We start from the raw sequence: 5,375 nt of genomic DNA, 5'->3' as shown, positions 1-5,375 counted from the left end.
TTATTTGTCGCCTGTCCATTCAACTTTTCTTCCTGTGTAAAAATGTTACAAAATGCCACCATCAGCACCTGTAGTTCTGGAATCTGCAAGGACATTGGGTCATTTACATCTCTGTGTCATTTTGCTTCTTGTACTAGATGACCTTCATTATCAAAATGAGCCTTGCTTCATTCTAGTAAGTCGTGGCTTGTGCGTGGTGCTGCTGGAGTCAGCATCACTGCTACCATGTAGGTCTTCACACACTGTTCACTAACTAGAAAAGAGGCGTGCCAAGTTGACAACCTTACTCCATCAATCCCATCAGGCCTGTTATGTTCTTATAAGAGGTCGAGCAGTGAGCAGATGCTGTCAATCAACTGCACTTGTTTATCATAACATGACAGTCAGGAGGATTTCTGTATGGAAATAACTGGATTATTGGAGAGAAAAATTGGCTTCTTATGAGGCAGTGTTGTGAGTCCAGGGTGCATCATTCACCCACTCAGGACGCTTTGAATAACAACAGTGGTTGAGCTAAAAGCTGATATTAGACTCACCGGCCTGGGTAATTCCCTCACCAGCGTGCTTGCTTGGTTCTTCATTGTTCTCCCGTGATGCTGAGGACAGATCCAGGACTTCATGAACTCTAGGTAAGAGCTTTCTTCCTAAGCAACATCCTTACCCTTACAAGCATTAAAAAAAGCCGTACCCCAAGACATTATGTTTTTTTTTATCTAGTGGCCCACCTTCCAGCAGCTAGTACTACAGGTAGGGCTTAAGACATTGAAAACTTAGCAACCGATGTTATAGTTCTGACTGTGGGACCCTAACCCCCAAGCGGAATCCATTAATTCATCTTGGCTTTCCAGAACTCCTACAGCATCCAAGGCACTTCCATGCCCCCAGCTCTCCACAATTTCCGGTGTTTATTTGCATCTTTGGCTCTTTGTGGCACTCCACCTTCTGTACTGTGCTTGCCACTGTCTCTTGTCATCTTTTTCGGTCTACTGTCTTTCATGGACTCCCCTCTCTACCGTTCCTACACCTGGATGCTCTCTGCTATACATCTTCTATCTCCTGGGCTCTGAGAAGGCTGGCTATGCTGGGAGCCCAGTTCTTTCTGCAGTGAGCACACCACACTCTGCTCGTGACAAAAGCTCAGGAGCCAGTACATAAACCGCTTGGAGGAGGCTTTGTTGGAGCTTAAGCTGTATCATGAGCAACTACTGCTTGGAAGAACAGAGTGTCCCTGCTAGTGACCCATGTACCTCAGCTGTTGTGTGTGGGAGAAGTTTTCCTCCTCAATAATGTTGAAGACTGTCCACTGTGATCAGCAGTGATTTCGAGTGGGGTTTCCTGGAGTGGGTGGGTCTAGGGTCATCTGAACTGGTCATGGCCAAAGCAGAACCTCCTTGAGACAAAGCCTGGTTAGGAAGGTGGTCCTGTCAGTTGGTGATTTCCACCACCAGGAAGAAGTCTCCTTGGGGAGTAGCTGTTTTTAAATCTTCTTGGGCAGCCTAGAGGTTTGCCTTTTGTTGTTGTTAAACAGTCTGCAGCTGCACTGTCCTGATGGCAGCTTGTAGGACAGCTGACGGAGTGGCTGCTTGACTGACAACTCTGAGAACGGTGGTGCTGATGCTGAGACAGCATCCTCTGCGAATCCTCCAGAGTGGCAGGATGTTGGTCACGGTCTTGGTGGACTCAAGAACCACAGACAATGACAGCAGCTTCATCAGCTTTTGTCTCTTATCTGCTCTGAGGTAATTACAAAGTTTCATCCCTGGAAACTGTCCCGAGGTAGTTACAAAGTTTCATCTCTGGCAACTGCTGCTGTGGCCAGCCGAGCAGGAAGGGTTCATAGTTGCCAACCAAGGAGCCACACAGCCCCAAGCAGACAGTTTAAAAAAAAACCGCATTAAGAGATGTTTACAATAAAGATTTAAGATGCAGCGAACTTTTTCTAAGAATGTTTAACCTCTAGACAAATAGCTTTATGGAGGCTCAAATTTTTGTGTTTGGCACGTTGAGGAGGTTGAGCCGGGTGAAAGGAAATGAGATCACTGGGACATACTCAGCCCCTTCTCTCCCTTTTTGCCTGCCACCATGAGCTGCCTCCCGTGAGCTCTAAAAGCAGAGGGTGGACTAGAGCACAGACATAAACATCTGGAAAAGTTTAGAAAGCTACTTTCCCTCTTTCCACCATCTTTGCACACCGCCACCATGGTGCACATGAATGTCCTGGAAGATGCTGTCAAGAAGACCAGCAATGCTGAGAAGAGAGGTAAATGCCAGGTCCTCATCAGGCCATTGCCAAAGTCATCATTCGGTTCCTAACTGTGGTGATGAAGAACAGTTTCATGGGTGAGTTTGAAATTATGGATGATCACAGAGCTGGGAAAATTGTACACCTCACAGGAAGGCTGAGTAAATGGGGAGCCATCAGCCCTATAGTTGATGTGCAGCTCAAAGATCTAAAAAGATAGCAGGGCAACTTGCTGCCACCCTGCCAGCTTGGTTCATTGCACTGGCAACCTCAGTTCTGGCGGTCTCAGCTTCATGGCATCATGGACCATGAAGAAGCAAGACAAAAGCACACAGGAGGGAAAATCCTGGGGTTCTTTTTCTAGAGATGTAAGACACATACACAGAAAGCCTCAATGGACTACCAGAAGTGGGGGTGGGGGGAGCTAGCTACCTTGAGCATTTTGTTACAGTGAATAAAAGTTGGGTAACACATCTGGGTAACAGGTAAGACTGTGTGCCAGCATACCAGTAAGGCATTTCTAGTCAGGAAATGTTTGAAGCATTTGCTTTAAAATAGGCAACAAGGTAAGATGACCCATTTTATTCTTGCCATTTTCCCAAACCAGGATAATCTCTAACTGCATTCTAAATGTTTATCTGCATACCCACAGATAAATGTAGCTCTCACACCTCCCCAAAGAAGCTTCTTTTTGCAGCAGAGACCATCACCAAAATCCACAACCAGTCAGAAAGCAGAGAACACTGAATGTGAGGTAATCACCCCCAACTGATATACATACAATGCAATCCCTATCCCTATGGCTCAGAAACGTTGAAAAAGAGCGGGCAGAGAGTGTAAGAGCTGGAGGACCAGGATGTCTGCTATGAGATAGTGTCTCCTATACATGACAACGAAGATGTACCCGTAAAATATGATCAACAGGCACGAGTAAATGAGACAGTGTAAGTTGACATGCCAATGTGGGTGAGGGAAACCTCACAAGATCTCCACCCCTAGAAGAAGACCAATTAATGACTGCTGAGCAGGAGCGTCCGTCTGTTTCAGGAACGAGCTTCCAATAGGTTATTAAATTCCAAGTGGTCAACCCTAAAGAGGTCACACACATAGGAACAGCACTAAATGGATCAGTAGGTTGTGGGCTCTCTCTCTCTCTCTCTCTCTCTCTCTCTCTCTCTCAATAATAAAGAAGAGATTCTGGATTTGAAAGATGCAGAAGGCTTTAGAGGGAGAGAAGGCAATAAAATGATGTAAATACAGTACTCATGTATGAAATTCTTTTAAAAAATTTTAAAGAGAAATTAGTAGAATGTAATTTAAAAGAGAATTCACTTGTATGTAATGATAATGATAACATTAACTTATATAAATTTTAGAAACATGTTTAGTAAGATGTTGTATATAAAGTTAAATATAAAGTTAAATGACAAAAATGATAATATAAAAAAATCCCATTTAAATGATCTTAGAATATATCGAAAAGATCATTTTTTGAAACCCATAGATACAAAACCTATACACATAAGGAGATTTTAAGAAAGCCCCAAAGCATGAAAAAGTGGCACAACAGAGTTGCAGTGATTTTATGAGCTTGGTGCCTGGATTATAATACATAAAAAAGAGACAATTCTAGGAATAGCTAGACAACTTCTAACACACACGCACGCACGCACGCACGCACGCACACACGCACGCACGCACGGACAGTCTTACTATATAATAAGATGCAGTGTTGGTGTAATCTCATAGAACAAGGCAGAGGAACAGTCTACCCTGCACACTACAGCTGTGGCCTTGTGGGGAAGGACAGGAGGCGAGACAGTTTGCCAAAGGGAGTTGGAAAGATGGTTTGCCAGTGTCCACAGAGCAATTATGAAACTGGATCTGGACCTCTCAGCATGCACAAAAGTTAACTTTATTTTAAATGAAAACAGAATCACCCAAAACAAAGCGTAATGTTCTAAGAAGAGTTTCCAGGTGATGAGTTATCTAGTTCTGTAATCAGAAAAAGGCTTCCTTACCAAGACACCATAGCTTAAGTTGTTTTGTTTTGTTTTAAGATAAAGATTCCTCGTTTTTTTATTCCTGGTGCCACTACCACCATTTACAAGGTAATTTCCCTGATGTAATGAAAACAGAAAGAAAAGGCCACAACAGACAAAAGACCTCAGGAATCTAAAGGATACCACATAGTGTTTCTCAGTAGCTACACGTTTTTACAAACGGCACCCATGACAGTCCTGAACAAGAAGTGTTTCCTGTTTAAGCTGCAGTAACGGTCTACAGTTTCTCTGATGCATTTAGGCTGGCTGTCTTCAATAGCTTTCCCAAGGATCTCCCCTCTTCCCCTTCTGCTCTTTCTTTTTTTTTTTTTTGATTTATTTATTTATTATATGTAAGTACACTGTAGCTGTCTTCAGACACACCAGAAGAGGGCATCGGATCTCTTTACAGATGGTTGTGAGCCACCATGTGGTTGCTGGGAATTGAACTCATGACCTCTGGAAGAGCAGTCGGGGGCTCTTAACCACTGAGCCATCTCTCCAGCCCCCCCTTCTGCTCTTTCTTAACCCTTCTGCGACCTACCTGATCCACCACTTCCACCACCAGACCCAAAGCCACCTCCATAGAGACCCTCTGAGCTGCTTCTGCCAACACTACCACTCTCGTGGGTCTGAAATTAGATTGCTGTTGTCCCCTGTATTTTCCCAAAGTCATTATAGTTCCCACCACCACTATAATTAACGGTCTCCAAATGTCCTCCTTTATTGAACAATTATATCCTTCTCACACACCACTGTGGTTTCTAAATCTTGGTCAAACACCACCATAACCTCTTCTGTTACTAAAGCCAGGGGCACTGTTATAGCTGCTAACATCAGCTCTAAATCCATTATCCACTGCCTCTGAAGATTACGTTTATCTTATTTTATTTTATATGAATACACCATAGCTGTCCTCAGACACACCAGAAAAGGGCATCAAATCTCTTTACAGATGGTTGTGAGCCACCATGTGGTTGCTGGGAATTGAACTCAGTATCTCTGGAAAAGCAGTTGGAGCTCTTACCCATGGAGCCATTTCTCTAGCCCATATCCACTGCCTCTACCATTATTTCCATCATCGCTACTTC

General features: G+C 43.8%; 1 pseudogene; it reads left to right on the top strand.

Annotated features, from left to right (window-relative positions):
- The first annotated feature begins 2,199 nt into the window (after positions 1-2,199).
- Positions 2,200-2,606, top strand: LOC108349442 (40S ribosomal protein S15a pseudogene; annotated as a pseudogene).
- The last annotated feature ends 2,769 nt before the right edge of the window (positions 2,607-5,375 follow it).

Source organism: Rattus norvegicus, chromosome 1, assembly GCF_021556685.1.
Source record: "Rattus norvegicus strain SHRSP/BbbUtx chromosome 1, alternate assembly SHRSP_T2T, whole genome shotgun sequence".
In the NCBI taxonomy this organism is placed as follows: Eukaryota; Metazoa; Chordata; class Mammalia; order Rodentia; family Muridae; genus Rattus; species Rattus norvegicus.
Note: the sequence above shows the minus strand (reverse complement) of the source record. Positions and strands in the feature narration are given on the sequence as shown.